Source organism: Carcharodon carcharias, chromosome 5 (genome assembly GCF_017639515.1).
Source record: "Carcharodon carcharias isolate sCarCar2 chromosome 5, sCarCar2.pri, whole genome shotgun sequence".
Taxonomy (NCBI): domain Eukaryota; kingdom Metazoa; phylum Chordata; class Chondrichthyes; order Lamniformes; family Lamnidae; genus Carcharodon; species Carcharodon carcharias.
Window position 1 is genome coordinate 141,728,124 of NC_054471.1, and position 22,085 is coordinate 141,750,208.

Sequence of the window (22,085 nt, forward strand, 5' to 3'; positions counted from 1 at the left end):
ACTCACTGGGGAACTGGGTTGAGACTGTTCAAACACATTTAGGTCATTTAAAACCAGCAGAAAGAGGAGACTTTGGGCAGAATTGTCCCAGATTTGCATAAAGTGCGGTAGCGGGTGAGAAAAAAGTCATTTTCCCTGCCATCCATAATGCGCTGTTTCGCCCCATTCACAGAATCACAGAATTGTTACAGCGCAGAAGGTGACCATTCAGCCCATCGTGTCTGCACCAGCTCTCCAAATGAGCATCATGACTTGGTGCAGTTCTCCTGCTTTTTCCCCATACCCTTGCACAGTATTTGAATAGAAGCAATCAACCACTGCCCTCTTGAATGCCTCGATTGAACCTGCTTCCGCCACACTTCCAGGCAGTGCATTCCAGGCCTAAATCTCTCGCTGTGTGAATAAAAACATTTTCACATCACATTTGCTTCTTTTGCAAATCACTTTAAATCCGTGTCGTCTTGTTCTCAATCCATCAACGAGCAGGAACAGTTTCTCCCTAACAACTCTATCCAGTCCCCTCATGATTTTGAACACCTCTATCAAATTTTATTCTCGTCTCATTAATTATGCAGCCACAGGAAACACGCCATCTTGTTGCTGGGCGGACTCCGAATTGCCCGCCACAGTGTTACCTCGCCACTTCCTCATGCAGGGCTCCATATTTAAACTGCAGCTGGGCCCACAATTCTCAAAGCTTGCAACCCAGGAGGACACCGTTGTAGACACAGTTTCAAAAGCCAAGAAGAGCGCAGCACCCCTCCTGATTCAGTGACGCCTTCTGGACACCGTGGAGGTGTGCCACAATATCCTCTACCCCCGCTCTGGCCGCAGGAGACCTATCAGTCTCACCAATCCCGCTTGGGAGGCAGTGGCAGAGGTGGTCAGTATCAATGCAAGCACACAAGAGGTCAGTCATGCAGTGCAGAAAACAAATGGATGATTTCATCCATGCTGCCATGCTAAGACAACAATCTCATCATTCTAAACTCACACACTCATGAGGCCATCACACACTCACTGGCATCTCACTCACTGCCAGCTCAAGGGACATCACCTCACTCTCTCGCACACACCCTCACATCACCATCTGGCCTCATCTTCTCTGGAGACTGCTTCCTCGGCTCTCACCATCTTGAGGCCACTTGCACAGATCAACATGTGCCCCACATACTCCTTGGGATACCCCCCTTCCCCAGTACAGCCCTCGTTCTGCGGCCTCATCACTTGCCTGAGGTCACTTCTCCCCCTTTCCCAAGCAAGCTCTAGCCCTGCAGCCATCGAAAAGCCACTGCCGCCTTATGTCTGGCCTGGTAGGGAGAGACCTACCCATGAACCACCCTGAAAGTGATGTGGTGCTGCCTACGAAGCCTTGCACTGATGACTATGAGTGCTGCCCAAAGCAAGGTAGGCAAACAAACCTCAAAGTTGCCAGCGAAGTGCAGTTCAGCAGCTGCACATCGCTTATGTAAGTTGTGAAACATGACGCCGTGCAATCACGTACCCAGATGATCCAACGTGGGGAGATGACTCCGGCTTGCAGGACTTATAACGAGATGCTAAAGTATTGGAATTAGGGTCCCGAGGTGTGACGACGGGAAACGTGGCCCGCTATTGACAGATGGAGCAGGCAATCGCAAACTGATTTCATGACAGCGTGAGATCGATTTTTGGTCATCTTGCTATATTGCCCCCCAACTCCGCAACTGCCATGACGCCCAATGCCAACAGGGCAGAAAAATTCCAGCTTTTCAGAAGACCCATCAGTCTGGACTGGCCTTAGGGACATGCTCCAGATGTCAAAAAGTAGTGTTTTACTCCACCCACCATATGGGCCGAGATTTTCAAAGGGATGCGGAACGGGGCCTGGTGCAGGCGGGCTTTGAAAATCACAGTCCTGAAGGCTGTCTCACGATCCTGACCTCCAGTACAGTTTAAAATTTTTGGGACTCAGAATTTATCCAGATGTCAGGCTCCTGACTCCATACTGAAAACCCAGCCCATGGAGTTCCCCAAAATTTATTTCCAGGTCTCACAGAAGTGACACTGAATGACTGCCACCTACTCATATCTCAAACTTCAGTGCCAAAAGAAGCGTAGAGCTGAAATAAAATACATGAATGTAAAATGTTGCCAGTCCAGTCTTTTTAAATAAAAAGAAATAAAAGGATCACGACTACTAGATTAAAATGCCGGGAAAATTTGTCATAGAAGTCCAGTGATGGCCTTAATAATCCTAATATGGTAAATTTTTAAAAATTAAGGGAAAAAAATCTTAAATCCATTGCATGCCTAATAAACTTAATTACTAGGGCAAAACTCAAAATGTGAGTATTCCTCTAAATCAGCCTCCTTCCATGTTACTGTGTAATCCTTAGTACATTTCTACCGTCTAATCATGTATCACTGAAGGAAAGTTTAATTTCTGATTTGTTTGGGCATTGACAAAACAGGGGAGACGATGGCATGGGACTAGTAATCCAGTGACCCATGTTAATACATGGGTTCAAATCCCACCACGACAGCTGGTGGAATTTAAATTCAATTAACAAAGCAATCTGGAATTGTAAGCCTCAGTTATGGTGAACATGAAGCTATCATGGCAGCAGTAAAAACCTATCTGGTTCACTAAATCTGCCATCCTCAGCCCCAATACCCAGCCCAGACTGGACTACATGTGACTCCAGATCCACATCAACGTGGTTGACCCTTAACTGCTTTCTGAAATGGACTAGAAAGCTACTCGGGTGAAGAGCAATTACCATCACTGAATCCCCTATCATCAACATCCTGTGGTTTGTCATTGAGCAGAAACTGAATTGGTCTAGCCATATAAATACTGTGGCTACTAGAGCAGGTCGGGGCTAGGAATTCTGCAGCGAGTAACTCACCTCCTGGTTCCCCAATGCCGGTCCACCACCTACAACACACAAGTCAGGAGTGTGATGGAATATTCTTCACTTGCCTGGATGAATGCAGCTCCAACCAAACTCAAGAATCTCGAAACCATCCATGACAAAGAAGCCCACTTGATTGGCACTCCAGCCACCATCTCCAACATTCAGTCCCTTCATCATTGATTCACAGTGCCAGAAGTATCTACTAGGTGCAAGATGCACTGCAGCACCTCCGAAACCTGTGACTTCTACTACCCAAAAGGATAAGGGCACCAGATGCATGGGAACACCCCACCTACCTGCAAGTTCCCCTCCAAGCAACACCCTCTCCTGACTTGGAAATATATCGACGTTCCTTCACTGTCACTGGATCAAAATCCTGGAACTCCCTCCCTAACAGCACTGTAGGTGTACCTACACCGCATGGACTGCAGCGATTCAAGAAGACAGCTCACCATCACCTTCTCAGGGGCAATTAGGAATGGGCAATAAATGCTTGCCTAGCCAGCGATGCCCTCATCCCATGAGCAAATTAAAAAAATTAAAATAGAACTGTGAAATAAAGTTTTTTTTCCCCTCCAAATGTATCGCTGACAGATAAGACATCTGACAGTGCAGCTCAGAAAGCATATACCATGCGACATGTGTCCTGGGCGATGCTTATCTCTCAACCAACATCAGAAACGGATGATCTGGTCATTAGCTCATTGCTGTTTGTGCGGCCTTGCTGTAAGCAAACTGGCTATTGTATTTTCCACTTTTAAGTGACTGAAATTTCTGAAGTACTTCAAAAATTGTAAAAAGCTTTGGGAAATTTTGAGGTCACGAAAGGCACTATATAAATACAAGATTTTCTTTTTGAAGAAGATCTCTAATAAAATAAACACTGTACCCACAGTGGCTGGTTACTTCCGGAGAAAGCGTTGTATCCATCATGTCCCATTTTTCTTGCAGTATCAAGATATGAATAAAAATTAAACCCAAAGGCACATGAAACAAATCCTATTTGAGTTTACAGACCATAATTAATAAATATAATATTGAACAGGCAAGCAATACCTGCACAAAAATACTAAGATTTATAAACACACATGTCAATACTAGGCTGAAGACAATAAGCTCTTTCAGGCATACTGACCATCTGCTAAAGTAAGTTACAGTTCAAAGTCATAAGACAAACAGCAGAATCACCCATTTAACTCGAGAGTGGACTACTCAAACTAATTGCAATTACGAACAGTGGAAGGGAAGGAAGCAGTTTTTTCAAGTCACACCAGTGATTTAGCAACATGACAAGTAAAGATATTACCTACAGACATCCAAAATGGTGACTTCAAGAGTCTGCACATTGATTTTCCTTTTAGGAACAATGACATTTAGTAACACCAATAAGTTCAGTAGAGTCAATGTAACCACATCACAATTTCCGGTTTCACTTGCATGCATTTACTGTTCAAGGTCCCTGTATGATTGCATAATTTCTAATAAATTATTAACAGGTAAAACATAGGAATTACAATGAAACATTGCAAGGTATTAAGTTCCTCTTAAAGTTTAAAAGATGATATGAGGGTAATTATTAAAGCACCAGAGGGTTAATATATATCACATGATTAAAGACATAATATACCTATGCATATTTAAATGCCAAGCTTATAAATTTGCCTAAAATTATCTTCAGGCTTTGAAAATGTCATAAAAGCATCCTCTCCTATCAGTGTTATTTTTCCATCTACAGAAGAGACCAGGAGGCTACAAGATATCCTGGTCCGCCAAGTTAATGGTTAGACTCTGAAAAGTGGAGGCAAACAATTCAAATTCCTCCAGTCTTGTTACAGGTTCTCTTCCACTCTCAGGTAGGGCCCAATATTTACCTGCTGTAGGTCACAGCCCAAGATCAAAGCCTACAACAAACGAGAGCTTTGGTGCCATCTTTCTTTCCTTTAAGATGAGTTCCTGTTGTACAATTGGGATAAAAATAGGTCAGAATTAGGCTGATCTGAAGGGTAGGTAGAACCTTAAAAAAGAGAATTCTGGTGATCCACTTTAATTCTAGCAGCCGAGTAAATTTTTAGCATTTTCTGAATCACAAGGAGACAAAGCTTCCATTTTACCTGCTATTTCAGCACCATTTCTACATATTTCCTCACATGCAATCGATTCATCAGAGAAGAAAAGGAACTTAAAAACATTATTTATTTATATAGCTATGAGCTAGCGAATCGTCTATTCCTACTGGCCAACTTGTGTTTAATCAGGTGTCATGCTGAGCACATTTGAGAATATTACAAATTGTTTAAAAAAAGTACCTTCTTTTAAAAATTGACATTTTTGGGCTTTTAAAATGGCTGCCACAAATCACCTGACTTTTAGAACTGCAAGTTGGCCAAGCTTCTGGAAGCTTCTAAAAGTGAAGTGCAACAACCACAGTTTTGTGGAAGGCCACATCTGCCATTTTCAGGACCACCCCAAAATAGCAAGGACAACAAACCCTCAGACATCCTGACTCCAGAGCTGCGAGGTCACAACGGGGAGCTACCGAAATTGATTATGCACAATAAAGTGCTAAGAACTCCAATCTACCTCCATTGTATGTTGATGGTTTTGACCATGGGAGTTAGAAGCTACTTCGTTTTTGATTGCTTCCCATCGTATATCAATGGCCAATTGTCACCTGAACAAAACTCTTTTATTTCTGAAAGCCCTTTAACTTAACTCCTGCTTGCTTGCAGACAGAGCATTGCAGAGTTCAGACTAACTGTAGAAACCTGGCTATTAACATTTAGTCTTTCTACCAGGTCACAAGGCTTAAAGTTGAAGGCCTCCTCGAAACCTGAAAGATCCTAAATTCGTCAGGAAAAGCAAACTGGTCCTCTAGCTAAAAGTATTATTGAGGCTGCCTTTATCAACTTGCTGTACATCTCTTATTCTGAAGAAAGCTCCACAAAATTGTATCTTCAGCTATCTGGACTCACATGGATCAAATCCTGAGTGAAAGAACCTCTCTCGCTGGACCCTGATATTCACACAAACTATTAACTATTCTGTCTGGTTCTAATATTCATAGAAATGAAACTCCTTTCTCTTATTGTGTTCTTGTGTTGTCACAAGGCTATGCCTCTTTATTTTTGGAAATATGATTTTTCAACTCTCAACTGGCTGGAAATTTGCAATTTGAAATGAGACAGAACAAGCTACTTAAAAATGCAAGGCTACCTTCCAGGATGAAGATGAAAAAGAAACTAACTTCAAACAAACCCGGTCAATTATCAGTGTACTCTCAATCATCAATAAAGTGAAGGAGGGGTCATCAACAGTGCTATCATGTAGCACTTGCTTAGCAATAACCTGCTCCCCAACGCTCAGTTTGGGTTTTGCCAGGACCAATCAGCTCTTGACCCCATTGCAGCCTTGGTTCAAACATGGTCAAAAGAGCTGAACTCAAGAGGTGAGGTAAGGAGAAAGTGACTGCCCTTGACATCAAGGCTGCATTTGACTGAGTGTGGCATCAAGGAGCTCAAGCAAAGGTGGGGTCAATAGGAATCAGGGAGAAAACCCTCCACTGGTTGGAGTCATACCTAGCACAAAAGAAGATTGTTGTGGGTGTTGGAGGTCAATCATTTCAGCTCCAGCACATCATTGCAGAAGCTCCTCAGGGCAGTGTCCTTGGCACAAACATCTAACCATCTTCAGCTGCATCATCAATGACCGTCCTTCCATCATAAGGTCAGAAGTGGGGATGTTTACTGATGATTGCACAATGCTCAGCACCATTCGCATCTTCTCAGGTATTGAAACAGTCCATGTCCAAATGCAGCAAGGCCTGAACAAAATCCAGGCTTGAGCTGACAAGTGACAAGAAACATTTGTGCCACACAAGTGCCAGGCAATGACCATCTCCAACAAGAGAGAATCTAACCATTGCCCCTTGACATTCAATATCATTACCATCGCTGAATCCCGCACCAACATCATCCTGGGGGTTGCCATTGACCAGAAACTGAACTGGACTAGCCACATAAATACAGTGGCTACAAGAACAGATCAAAGGCTAGGAATCCTATGGCAAGTAACCCATGTCCTGACTCCCCAAAGCCCGTCCACCATCTAAAAAACATAAGTCAGGATTGAGATGGAATACTCTCCACTTGCCTGGATGAGTGCAGCTCCAGCAACTCTCAAGAAGCTTGACACCATCCAGGACAAAACAACCCACTTGATTGGCACCCCATCTACAAAGAAACATTCACTCCCTCTAACATCGATGCACAGTTGCAGCAGTATGTACCACCTACAAGGTGAACTGAAGGACATAAGAACATAACATAAGATCTAGGAGCAGGAGTAGGCAATTCAGCCCCTTGAGCCTGCCCCGCCATTCAATACGATCATGGCTGATCTCATTTCGGCCTCAACTCCAATTTCCCACCACTTTTCAATCCGTTACTAATTAAAAATCTGTCTATCTCCTCCTTAAATTTATTCAGCTTCCCGGCATCCACTGCACTCTGAGGTAGTGAATTCCACTGATTCACGACCCTTTGAGAAAAGTAATTCCTCCTCATCTCTGATTTAAATCTACCACCCCTTAGCCTAAAACTATGGCCTCTCATTCTAGAATGCCCCACAAGGGGAATCAACTGCTCCACGTCTATTTTGTTTCTCCCCTTTAGCATCTTATATACCTGAATTAGATCTCCTCTCATCCTTCTAAACTCTAGCGAGTATAGGCCTAAACTGCTCCATCTCTCCTCATAAGACAAGCCCCGCATCTCTGGAATCAATCTAGTGAACCTCCTCTGAACTGCCTCCAATGCAACTACGTCCTTCCTCAAGTAAGGGGTCCAAAACTGTGCATAGTACTCGAGGTGCAGTTTCACCAATGCCTTGTACAATTGCAACAACACTTCCCTATGTCTATACTCTATTCCTTTAGCAATAAATGCCAAAATTCCATTTGTCTTCCTTATTACCTGCGGTACCTGCATACTAGCTTTCAGCAATTCATGCACGAGGACACCCAGATCCCTCCTGCACTGAAGCATTCTGAAGTTTCTCTCTATTTAAATAATGTTGCCTTTTTATTCTTCCGACCAAAATGGATAACCTCACACTTATCCACGTTAAACTCCATTTGCCAAATCTGCCAAAAGGACTCACCAAGGCTCCTTAGACAACACCTTCCAAACAGACGACCACTACCATCTAGAAGGACAAAGGCAGCAGGCACATCAAAGTTCCACTCTAAGCTACTTACCATCCTGAGTTGGAAACATATCGCTGTTCCTCCACTTGTCACTGGGTCAAAATATAGGAACTCCCTCACGAACAGCACTGGGGGTGTAGCTACACCACATGGATTGCAGCGGTTCAAGAAGGCAGCTCAGCACCACATTGAAATAATGGCTGCCACAGACAGACCCACCCAAAGCCCCTTGGAAATACACAATGGGTGAAATATTTCAGAGCAAGACTGTCGGCCACTGCAGTAAAAATTCAAGAAAGACTCCAGCAGAAGAGACAGGCCATGGTTCTCTCTCCCTCTCTTGCTTTTGGAACAAGTATATTACCTGGTTTGGAAGCCAACTTTATTAGAAATCTACCAGTGAGCTGAGATCTCTTAATAGTTGCAATACCTTCTACATCTGACTGTATCTATGAAACCAGCTAATCCAAATCGGCCACAATGTTTAAAAATCTATGCCTCAAGGACAATCAAAGGACACTTAACCGTATATTCTTTTAACCTTTTTTATTGGACTCTAGCTTCCTTTATCTCTGATATCTGTGTGCGTGACACATCGCTTTTTTATTATTTTTCTCGGGTTTGATGGTTAATAAATTTGCTCTCTCTGATTGGCTCCTTATTGCTCACAGTTTAAATAGTTAAATAAATTCTGATTTAGAAAAGGAATATTCTCGTGAAAATGAAACTTAAACCTTTGTTGTGACCAACCCAGAAGGCTGAAAAAAGAGGAGGCAGTTCACTCCTCTTCACCTGGTCATAACAAGATGTATGTTGTGTGCATCTAGTAGTGACAAACCTTTTCCTCCCATGTGTGTGCGAATAAATAATGCTCCTGATTTAAAATTCCAAGAAAGCCAGCTACTAGTGACTTTGGAAAAAAACTGATTAGACATAAATGGGGTTTGGGAAACACAACTCAGCCATATCAAAATTACATCTCTCTTATTACAGGCAGAAGGTTAGAAGCATTAGGGGATTCAGTCTGTCCCTCTCCCATGTCCATAATGTTGCAGCAGTAACCAATTTTTAAAGTCAGTATAGTGTTCACCATGTACAAAATCTTATGAAAAAGAACATCAAAATGTGGAGCCCTCTAGGATTTAAAATCTTATAACTGTTCATCTGATTCATCACCACGGAAGTTTGTTGCTACTCTGCAGCTCAAAGTCCTACTAACTTGTACTGTTCAAAGATGCTATTTGCTATTTTTCTTCAAACCGAGGCTGGAAGAAACTTTCCAATACCTCTAATCTTGGAGTTGGTCTAACAGTTAAGTGGGAGGTTTACATGTTCGTTGTTTTTAAAAACGTCTGCTGAGTGTTTTGTGGTCCTTCGCTAGAGCAACTGACTGATAATTTAAAGATTGTCCTATACTCAAGCTGAATCTGTGCAACCTATTAAATCGGACCCTGGGATGTGATACTCATTTCAGCTAAACTGGATGAAATCTGAATTCAGTTTCTACAGGGCCACAGAGTAAGTAGAATACATTAGAAATCGCACATGCAAGATTTCCCTGTATTCAACTATATTCACTTCTGGGTAACTGCAGCAATGATGTCACAAGTCACATACCGTTCTGGGAACATCATACTACATTATTTTCAGCTGTTAGCTTGCCTCGGTCAAAAGTCGGTGCAGAAGAAATATTAAGAATTACAAAATTTCATTTTCTTTGTCAAAGGAGCCATTAGCAAAGCTTCAACAATGCAACTAAGGTTGCATTCCCTGGAATGCTAAGGGGTGATTTGATCCAAGTTTTCAAGGTATTAAAGGGGACAGATAGGGTAAATAAAAACTGTTTCTGCTCGTTGGGGAGCCTAGGTCTGAGGGGCAGTCTCATAAAATAGTGCCAGACCTTTCAGGGGTGAAATTAATAAACATTTTGCACAAAATTAGTGGCAGAAATTTGAAAACTCTTCCACAAATGGCAACTGATGCTAAGATCGATATATTTTTGTTATCCGAAGATATTAAGGGATATTACGGAACTAGGTTGGAGATTAGCCACTCAAAGGCAAAACAGACTCAAGGAGCTAAATGGCTTACCCCTGTTCCTGTGTAATCAGCTTGGAAATTCCCCCTCTGCATTTTCCAATCTCCTCTTTTTGGGAACAACCCAGCCTCCATTCAGCACCTTGCTTGAGATTGCTAACTCATAGTATAGAGAGCTGGAGATCAAATCTGAACTCTATCACTCCTTTGGTGGCACAGATTGAAACTCCAATATATTGAGCTATTCCACCGAATTTCTACAGGCTGACACGAGCAGGTTGATAAGGTGACAGGGGACTGACGCAACAAGGTATTCTGCCGGAAGGTGACAGAACACAGGTTCTTTCCTGTAATTCCCATGTGATGAGCTCTCAGGTTAACTGGATAAGTTGGGGTGGGGAGGGATGAAGGTGAGTGTGGAGTTGAGGCACTGCACAACAATTTCATTTTTAATTCATTTCATTTTCACATGGTTCTGAACACCTGGATTTGGAATACAATTGGCAGATGACTAAGCAAAGGGGCCACTGAAAACGCTTGGGGAGTCACACACATCTCACAAGTGCACAGGACACAACACAATTATAGTGAACAAAAAAAATTACAAAGCCCACTGAGCTTCCATGTGCTTCATTCCTTGCTATGTTTTCATATTTTCTGTGTGACTCATTAAAAATTGTCAATTTACCAGTGCCCTACTTCACATACAAACTATCCTAAGTAGATTACATTTGCCTGTGACTAAAGTCACTTTGGAAACAGTAAAGATAACTCTTCCCATATCCTGGCCAAAAGTCATTGCTTCTCCAGCTGCTTCCACTGTGCAAGTAAAAGGGCTTTTTTTTCTTGTACTGTTTCTTGCCTTGCTGCATAATTCTCTTGAGATTCCCATGGAATTCCAGCTGTCAAAATCCTGTAAAGTTTAATAAGATCCTGCTGTACAAGGGCACTGAATACTTGTGCATGCTGATCTGTGCAAGAGTTACTGCAAAAAAAATGCCATTAACAATATACAAATTCAAGCATATACAGCATCACACCAGATGTCTAATATTGCTTACTACCATTCTCAGCTATTCTGGAGAAATGAATAAGAGTCCTCCAATGCCCTATGCAGCTACCATTCTTTCAAATGCTAGCTGTTCCCAATACAGACTTCCCTGTCTTGCCTGCTAGCTCCTCTATCCACAATCTCGTACATCTCGTACTACTCTCAAATACAAGCTCCTCTCTCTACAATCAGTCATGCTTTCCAATGGACTTCTCTGTTCTCAATCGATGAAGCTTTACTGCTGTCTTAAACATGCTCCTCTAGTTTATGAGCATTTCAATTATCCTCAGTCCATACCAATAGTGTAAAGAAGTTAACCTTGGACATAAGCACTTACATGAGGCGCACAGTGTCCAATGATTGACTGATGCACATTTGCCGGTTTAGCAGCTAGGCAAAAAGGTCATTTTCCTTTAGTGTAACAAAAGATGAGTTTCACCTCTAGATCACAAATAAAAACTTTTAAAAAATTGATCACACAAACATTCATCAATTTAAAAGGAAATGAATGGGTTGCTCAAATTGACTGCAAATCAAATCACAGAATAGTGTGGCTCCATTACTAAATCTTTTAGACTACAATACAACAAAAATGCTACTAAATAAAGGCAATCTACCAACTATCACAGTGAAATATTTACTCAACCATAAACCTTATATTTCACATCAGTTTAATGTACATTGTTTCTGCCTCCGAGCATTATCTTTGCTTTATGCATATCAAAAACAAATGAATAACTTCCACAACAATGTTAATACTTACAAAAATAATCTTCAGTTTCTCCTATGTTTAATAACAATAATAATTACATACGATTTTACATAATCCAGCTATGAATGTAACATACCAAGATCAGAATAAATAGTGATGGTGAAAACTTATCATCTTCCTTTTCAGATGCTGGTAAACTTCTATTTCCTACATTCTGAGAGTTATTTTGACTTTGTGTGATAATGCAAAATAATCAAAACGATATGAAATGAGCTCTGGACAAGCCATCATCTTGTTTTACGCTTTGATAATACGCTTTAATAACAGCACAAAGTCAAAACTATTCCCTTTGAGTTTTTATTTCTGATTTCCATCGTCCACAATTTTAAAAAAAACTGTGTCATTTTTTGGGTTCTGAAACTTCGTTTTCCACCCCACCTCAGTTGTCTCATAATTTACTCTCCTACTGAAACTAAGATTGTTTTTAATTTGACCATGGGCTGTCAGGTCATTGATATTTCCCATCCCTAATTGCCCTTGGAAAGGTGGCAGTGATCCACCTTCTGGAACCATAGCAGTCCATGTGATGGAGGTAACAGCCAAAGTGATGCTAGCTAGGAAGCTTCAGGATATTGACCCACCAACCACAAAGGAAAGGCAATGTATTTCCAATCAGGATAGTGTTTGAGCTGAAAGGAACTACAAGATACATGGGGAAATCTGCTCAATTGCTTCCACAAAGGTCCACTCCACTAATTGGTGTGTTTTACAATAGCAACATAGGCAAGGACACAAAGTGAGCAGGTGGGAGAATTGAACCTATACCACACCACCCCACCATACTATGCATGCCCTTACCTACTGTAACAATCAAATATATTTATATTTATACCTATGGGTGATGTTGTTTTATCATGCAGGAAGAATCTAAAGAAAACGTCAAGTTCACAAACCTAAATAATCTTAGGAACTTTAATCTATACTGTGGAAAAAAATAACAACTAAAGTGAAGCTTTGTAGCTGAGATCCTGCACATGGTGAATTATGGAAACAATTTAATCTAGCAGCACAGCAAGATATAAAAAATCCTCCTTACCCACCCCTCACCCCCCACCCCCCCACTGCCTCCATAACCATCCCCTCCCCCTCACACAAAAAAGAAAGTAAGCCTAAAATAAAATTACAATTTTAAACATGTAATGATTCCCCAGAGATCATTTTTGGAATATTATTTGAAGCAAGATATAAGTAGTACTCATCCCCAGCTATTAAGGACTTAATAAAGTCTGTAGTTATGTTAAGTTTCCCATTATCAAAAGTACACAAGAGACAGCTTTTTTAGCCAGACTTTAAATTAATTGTGCACGTTAGGCAACAGGAAACCTGTTGCAGCTGTTGATTTACTGCACTGCTATAATGATGAGGACATCCTAATCCAACCACATTTCCTGCACAAAACTGCTGGATTAGAAAGGCAAATGGAAACCAAAGAATTTAATGTACATTAATGCGCCATCTGTACATCAATTTACAAGAATTTATTCTCACCAAGATCAGGTGCTGCAATAAAAAAAACTGTGTTGTTCCCTTAAAATGCCAACAAATAAAAATACAAAGTACACATGGAGGCATTATTTATCCAGGAGGTAGGATCAGTTAACAACTGCACACCACTTGCATTATGATGTTGTGTTTGCTCCTGGGATAAGTTATGTTCCCAATGTGTTTCTCTTTATTCCACATTGTATTAACAACGCGGCCACAGAGAGCTAGGTCTCTATTCCTTCTTTATGTGGAGTCTTCTGTGCGACTCCTTTATTCAAATGTTTCTCAATAGTCCCTTGGTTACCTGTACATCTTCAAGCCCAAAAGCAAAATATTGTGGATGCTGGAAATCTGAAATAAAAACAGAAAATACTGGAAGTGTACAGCAAGTCAGGCAGCACTTACAGAGGGAGAACAGTGCGAATGTTTTCAGTTTCATTTCTCCACAGATGCTGCCAGACCTGCTGGGCATTTCTGTTTTTATATCTACAAGCCCACTTCCTATCAAATATGCATCCAAGTTTCTATTTGCAGTTTCTGATTTTTTGCAATGAAAGGTCACGCTTGAAGACTGGAAAACCTAAAAAACAAATAATCTCAAGTACACTGACATACACCACTCTAATAAGATTGCAATAACTGAAGATGCTAGAAATATTCACCCAGGTCAGGGAGGGAACACCAGGCAGACCTAAAAATCAGGTGTCAACTTGGTGAAGCCATAACTCAGGACTACTTGTGTGCTAAGCAGCAAGTGATACAGAGGGCTAATCGATCCCACAACCAACAGATGAGATCGAAGCTCTACAGACCTGCCACATCCAGTCGTGAAAGGTGGTGGACAATTAAACGACTCACTGGAGGAGGAGGCTCCACAAATATCCCCATCTTCAATGATGGGAGAGTCCAGCACATCAGTGCAAAAGATAACACTGAAGCATTTGCTACAATCTTCAGTCAGAAGGACCGAATGGATGATACATCCCGGCCTCCTCCGGAGGTCCCGAGCATCACAGGTGCCAGTCTCCAGCCAATTTGATTCACTCCACCTGGTATCAAGAAATGGCTGAAGGCAATGGATACTGCAAAGGCTACGGGCCCTGACAATATTCCAGCAACAGTATTGAAGACTTGTGCTCCAGAACTTGTCGCGCCCCTAGCCAAGCTGTTCCAGTACAGTTACAACACTGGCATCTACCCGGCTATGCAGAAAATTGCGCAGGTATGTCCTGTACACAAAAAGCAGGGCAAATCCAACCCAGCCAATTACCACCCCATCAGTCTACTCTCCATCATCAGTAAAGTAATGGAAGGGGTCATCAACAGTGCTATCAAGCAGCACCTGCTTAGCAATAACCTGCTCACTGACACACAGTTTGGGTTCCGCCAGGGCCACTTAGCTCCTGACCTCATTACAGCCTTGGTTCAAACATGGACAAAAGAGCTGAACTCCTGAGGTGAGGTGAGAGTGACTGCCATTGAAATCAAGGCCACATTTGACCGAATGTAGAATCAAGGAGCCCTAGCAAAACTGGAGTCAACGGGAATCAGGGGGAAACTCTCCACTGGTTGGAGTCATATCTAGCACAAAGGAAGGTGGTTGTGGTTGTTGGAAGTCAGTCATCTCAGCTCCAGGACATCACTGCAGGAGTTCCTCAGGGAAGTGTCCTCGACACAATCATCTTCAGCTACTTCATCAATGACCGTCCTTCCATCATAAAGGTCAGAAGTGAGGCTTTTGGCTGATGAATGCACAATGTTCAGCAACATTAGCAACTCCTCAGATACTGAAGCAGTCCATGTCTAAATGCAGCAAGACCTGGACAACATCAGGCTTGGGCTGATAAGTGGCAAGTAACATTCGCACGACACAAGTGCCAAACAATGACCATTTCAGACAAGAGAGAATCCAACCATTGCGCCTTGCTGTTCAACGGCATTACCATCACTGAATCCCCCACTATCAACATCCTGGGGGTTATCATTGACCAGAAATTGAACTGGACTAGCCATATAAATATTGTGGCCACAAGAGCAGGTCAGAGGCGAGGAATGGTGTGATGACTAACTCGCCTCCTGACTCGCCAAAGCCTGTCCACCATCCACAAGTCAGGAGTGTGATGGAATACTCCCCACTTGCCTGGATGAGTGCAGCTCCCACAACACTCAAGAAGGTTGACACGATCCAGGACAAAGCAGCCCGCTTGATTGGCACCACATCCTCAAACATTCACACCCTCCACCACCGACACACAGTAGCACCAATGTGTACCATCTACAAGATGCATTGCAGGAATTCACCAAGGCCCCTTCAACACCTTCCAAACGCACAACCACTACTATCTAGAAGGACAAGGGCAGCAGATAGATGGGAACACCACCATCTGGAAGTTCTCCTCCAAGTCACTCACCATCCTGCCTTGGAAGTAAATCGCTATCAGTGGGTCAAAGTCCTGGAACTCCTTCCCTAACAGCACTGTGGGTGTACCTACATGACATGGACTGCAGTGGTTCAAGAAGGCAGCTCACCACCTTCTCAAGGGCAACTAAGGATGGGCAATAAATGCTGGCCCAGCCATTGAAGCCCACATCCCAAGGATGAATTAAAATAAAACCTTGGGGAGAGAAACAGAAGTAACATTTCAGTTCACTGACCAAATACTATCTGACCTGCTATTTCCAGCATTTTCTGCTTTTGCTTCAGTTTTCCAGCATCTGCAGCATTTTGCTTTTGTATTAGTGGTCTGGGATAATTTCACATGACAGCAACAATTCCATTCAACAATGGAAGAACTCTTATGGTGGAAAGAAACATTCTTGAAGAATTAATACACGTGTGATTTTGTAACTGTTGTCAATAATTAATTCCAACACATGACAATACATCAAATACTGGGCCTGAACTTCCTCAGAACGGCAGTCAGAATTAGATTGCCACTCCTCTCCTAGTTAATTACCTAAAACTTTTTTCAACCCTATCTCACGTGACCTTTCAATTCAGGCCGGGCAAGACACAGGCAGTGCAGCCTGTCCCCGGGGCCTAGCACCGAGGCCAGCTCTGTCAGAGGCAAGGAGGCCATTCCCCTTTGTTACGGTGCTTTTGGGGCCGGGGATTGGGGAGGACACGTGGTTTGGTTGTGCATCGAATGGCGGGGGCCAGGGGTGGGTAGGGCCTCAGCAGTGGGAGGTGGTGGGAGGAGGTGAGAGTCAGGTCTGGTGGTTGGTGGTGACAAGCCAATTCAGGCCTTAGAGGGGTGGGGGTGAGAATCAGGTTTGGCTTCGGGTGCGGGGGGTGGGGGGGTTGGTGTGGAAAAGGGTCCCTGTGGAGGCGAGGGGAATCCCGTGGTTTGAGGTTTGGGCGGGGAGGGTGGTGGTGGGGGCAGTCCTCTCGGGGGTTCGGGGAGTCACATGGGGGGGTGTATTAGGGGATGGGGGAGTCCCCTTGAGGTCAGTGTGGGTCTGTGCAATAGTCAGAAGAGGTTTGAATGCTTCTAACTTTTTCTGGATAACTATTGTTGATGTAACCCAGTCAGAATCATTCAAAGTTTGCGATTTAAATTGCATTTTCAGATGGTTCCCAGGAGAGGGCAATTGCCCAGCGGAAGTTGGCACTTCTGGGCAATTGCCATGCAAATCTTACCTGTGAACTTCCGGAGGAGAAAGCCAGAGCATATCTTTGAGGTACTCACTCAACACCCACCCACCCCCAATACAACACCCTGGAGCTCAGAAGTTACAGCCCATTAACATATGGCAATACATTGTGTTCAAGACAATTCAATGACTTCATGGGTAAGGTAAGTGCTAACTTATGTGTAGCGGTCTTTAAAGCACCACTTCTCTTATGGTTCTGGCAAGCTTTCTATTATTGGTGGAAGCATTAATTTAGTTTAACTGTAAAAGATTTAATAACACCGGAAACTGACCACAGTGCCAAATACAGACCACAAAGTGCCAAATACAGACCACACAGTGTCAAATACAGTCCATGGTACCAAATGCAATCCACACAATGCTAGAAACTGGCAATATGGAAACTAACCACAAAAGCAGCAACTGAACACATAATGCTGGATATTAAACATACTAAGCATACAACACTAGTTATGAATGGCAAATTACCAGAACGTGATCATGCATTACTACAATTTTGTTTATTCATTTATGGAATGTGAGCATCATTGACAAGGCCTGCATTTGTTGCTCATCCCTGATTAACCTTGAGAAGATGGTGGTGAGGTGCCTTCTTTAACCTCTGCAGTCCATGTGGTGTGGGTACACCCTCAGTGTTCTTAGGGAGGAAGCTCCAGAATTTTGATCCAGTGACAGTGAAGGAATGGTGATATAATTCCATGTCAGGATGGCGTGTGGCTTCAAGGGGAACTTACAGGTGGTATTCTCATGTGGTTGCTGCCCTTGTCCTTCTATGTAGTAGAGGTCATGGGTTTGGAAGATGCTATCGAAGGAGCCTTGGCGAGTTGCTGCTGCAGTGCATCTTAAATTTGGCACACACTGCTGCTACTGTATGCCAGTGGTGAATATTAAAGCTGATGGATGGGGTGCCAATCAAGCGGGCTGCTTTGTTTTGGTGTCAAGTTTCTTGAGTGTTGTTGGAGTTGCACTCATCCAGGCAAGTGGAGAGTATTCCATCGCTCATGTGAGCATGATGGTTGACAGGCTTTGGGGAGTCTGGAGGTGAGGTACTTGCCACAGAATTCCCTGCCTCTGGGTTAAAATATATATAATATATATATATATGGCTTGTCCAGTTCAATTTCTGATCAATGGTAACCCCCAGGATGCTGATGGTTAGATTCTCTCTTGTTGGAGATGGTAATTGCCTGGCACTTGAGGCATGAATATTACTTGTTACTTATTAGCCTGCATCTGAATGTTATCCAGGTCTTTCTGGCTATGGGCATGAGCTGCTTCGATATTGAGGAACCATGAATGATATTCACCCCACATCCTTTATTTCTGTGTCTTTCCCTTCCCAAGTCTTTTTTTATTCTTTCACGAGATGTGGGTGCATTTTTGTGGGTGCATTTTTATTTATTAATTTTTATTCGTTCAGGGGATGTGGGCTTCGTTGGCTGGGCCTGCATTTATTGACCATCCTTAGTTGCCTTTGAGAAGGTGGTGGCGAGCTGTCTTCTTGAACCGCTGCAGTCCATGTGGTGTAGGCACACCCACAGTGCTGCTCGGAAGGGAGTTCCAGGATTTTAACCCAGCTACAGTGAAGGAACAGCAATATATTTCCAAGTCAGGATTGACATTAAAGACTGGGAGCAGCTTGCTACCAATTGTTCAGGATAACGACAATTTTGTCCATCAAGCTGCATCATGCTTTGAGTTCAAATAGCTTAATGATGAGGCAGAGAAGCAAAGAAAAGGAAGCAAACCCTGCACTCCGGATCCTACTACCTCGTGGGATGTCCTGCTCAACGTGCTCAAAGATTTGAAGGTGGAGAATCAGCTGTTCAGTCATAGGAAGACCCATGGCCTCAGGACCCAGAAGCCTCAGTCCCCAACTTTGTCCAACAGGTACCAGAGCGGATGAGGAGAAAGACTGCAAGGTGGATGAGCAGACTAACCATGGCACCAAGGCGAAGGATGACATTCAAGTGGGGTGGAGCAAATAGGAATGTGGTAGTGATAGGAGATGGTATAGTCAGTGAAACAGATATTGTTCTCTGCAGCTGTGATTGGGAGCTCCAAAGGTTGTGCTGTCTGCCTGCCTGGTGCCAGGGTTAAGGGCATCTCCTTGCAGCTGGTGAAGAGCTTGGAATGGGAGGGGGAGAATCCAGCTGTCATGTTCCATGTGGCAACCAACAACATAGCAGAACATCATCCCTGGTTCTACCCAAGAGAACTTGAGGAGTTAGGGACCAAATTAAAATACAGAACATCAAAGGTAATCATCTCTGAATTGTTATCTGAGTCACACGCTAATTGGTATATGGTCAAGTAGATTAGAGAATTAAACGCATGGCTCAAAGAGTGGTGTGGAAAGAGGGGCTTTGATTAATGGGGCACTGGCAGCAGTACTCAGGGAAAACAGCTATCCCACTGGGATGAGTTTAGCTAAATCCAGGCTGGGACCAATGTTCTGGCCAATCATATTAGCAGGGCTGCAGACAGGGCTGTAAACTAACAAAGGGTTCAGGTGAAGGGAGATTTAGAAATCCAAAGAGGCAATGGAACAGTATAATGATGTGGGTAAAGACAAGCAGAATTAGACAGAGTTAACAAACCTTCCATGGAATAGGAGCTAAAAAAAATGAAATTAAAAGGTCCTTTAATTGAATACTCAAAACATCTGCAATAAGATGGATGAACTAGCGATACAAATAGAGGTAAATGATTTATATGTAATCACCATTCCAAAAACATGGTTACAAGGTGATCAAACTTAGGAAATAAATATTCCAAGTTACACAATATTTAGAAAAGACAGACAGAATGGCAAAGGAGAAGGGGTAGCCTGTTAGTAATGGATAACGTAAGGACAGTAGTGAGAAAGGATCTGGCCTCAGAAGATCATGAAGTAGCATCAGTATGGGTGGAAATTAGGAATAGCAAGAGTCAGAAAACACTGGTGGAAGTAGTTTATAGGCCCTCTAACAGAAGTTATACCATTGGATGGCGCATTAAACAAGAAATTATTGGAGTTTGTAATAAAAGCAATGTAATAATTATGGGGACTTTAATCTTCATATACTCACGAACAATAAAATTGACAAGAGTTGGTCTATCAGGTGAGATTGTAGAATGTTTTCATGGCAGTTTCTTGGAGCAATATTTTATGGAATTGATGAGGGATAAAGCTATCTTAGATCGAGTATTGTATAATGAAGCAAGATTAATTAGTAATGTCATAGTAAAAGATCCACTGGGAAATAGTGATCATAATACCATTGAATTCCAAGTTAAGTGTAAAAATGACATTCCCCAATCACTAACAAGAATCTTAAACTTAAACAAAGCCAATTATATAGATATGTGTGGTGAACCGGCTAAGGTTAATTGAGCAAATAGATTAAAAGGAATGGTGATAAATGAACAGTGGAAGACATTTAAAGAAACAATTCAAAATGTTCAACAAAAATACATTCCATTGAAAAATGAAACTCAACCAGAAAGACCCATCCATGGCTTACTCAGGAAATTAAGGATAGTATTAGACTGAAAGAAGAGGCTTACAATCTTTGAAAACATAGTAGCAAGCCTGAGTATCAGGAATGTTTTAGAAACCAATAATTGATAAAAAGGAAAAACAGAGTAAAATTAAACTAGCCAGAAATATAAAAGCAGATTGTAAGAACTTCTATAAATATAAAAAAAAGGAAAACAGTGGCTGAAGTAAACATTGGTCCCTTAGAAGTAGAAGCAGGAACAATTATTATGGGGAATGAAGAAATGGTAGAGGCACTGAACAAATGTTTTCTGTCTTCACAGTAGAAAACACAAGTTTTGTATCAGAAATTGACAGTAACCTAAGGGCTATAGAGTGTGTGAAAATGTGAAAATTAAGGAAATTAAGAGAAAAGTATTAGAGAAACTTAAGGGATTAAAATTCAACAAATCCCCAGGGCCTGATGGCCTATACCCTTAGGTCCTGAAAGAGATGGCTGCAGAGATAGAACCATAGAAAAGATATGGCACAGAAAGGTGACATTCGGCCCATCGTATTTGCACCAGCCGAAAAAGAAAGAATAAAAAACTAGCTGCCCATTCTAACCCCACCTTTGAGCACCCGGTCCGTAGCCTTACAGGTTACAGCAGATCCAGGTACCTTTTAAATGAGTTGAGAATTTCTGACTCCATCACCAAACCAGGCAGCAAATTCTAAACATTCATCACCCTCTGGGTGAAGAAGTTTTTCATCATGTTCCCTCTAATCCTTCTACCAATCACCTTAAATCTGTGCCCCCTGGTAATTGACCTCACCACTAAGAGAAACAGTGCATCCCTGTCTGCTCTATCTAGGTCCCTTATAATCTCAATCAGGTCACCCCTCAGCCTCCTCAGTTCTAAGAAAAACAATGCCAGCCTATCCAATGGATAATGGATGCACTAGTTATGATTTTACAAAATTCCTTGGATTTGGGAACGATCTCATCAGATTGGAAGTCAGAAAATGTTACACCACTTTTCAAGAAAGGAGGGAGAGAGAAAACACTGACCTACAGGCCAGTTAGCCTAATATCAGTTGTTGGGAAAATGCTGGAATCTATTATTAAGGAAGTCTTAACAATGCACTTAAAAAAGCATCGTATGATTAGAACAAGTCAGCATGGTTTTACTAAAGGGAAATCCTGTTTGACAAATTTATTAGAGTTTTTTGAGGATGGAACTAGTAGGGTAGATATAGGGGAACCAGTAGATGCAGTATACCTGGATTTCCAAAAGGTATTCAATAAGGTACCACACAAAAGATTAATAGGCAAGATAAGGGCTCATGGAGTTGGAGTTAGTATAATAGCATGGATCGAGGATTGGTCAACAGACAGGAGGAAGAGAGTTGACGTAAACAGTGCATTTTCGAGTTGGCAGGCAGTGAATAGTGATGTGTCACAAGGATCAGTGCTGGGGCCTCAGCTACTTATAATCTATATTAATAACTTGAATGAAGAA

The 22,085-nt window shown here is 42.3% G+C and overlaps 1 protein-coding gene across 2 annotated transcripts in view; it reads right to left on the bottom strand.

Annotated features, from left to right (window-relative positions):
* bach2b (BTB and CNC homology 1, basic leucine zipper transcription factor 2b) overlaps positions 1-22,085 on the bottom strand; it is a 317,454-nt gene that overhangs the window by 233,389 nt on the left and 61,980 nt on the right. Inside the window, exon 2 of one of the 2 annotated variants that reach the window (XM_041187260.1) lies at positions 4,772-4,853. The exons of the other annotated variant lie outside the window; for it this stretch is intronic. The gene's annotated coding sequence lies outside the window, so the exon portion shown is untranslated. The remainder of the gene's footprint in view (positions 1-4,771; positions 4,854-22,085) is intronic. 2 annotated transcript variants of the gene reach the window in all.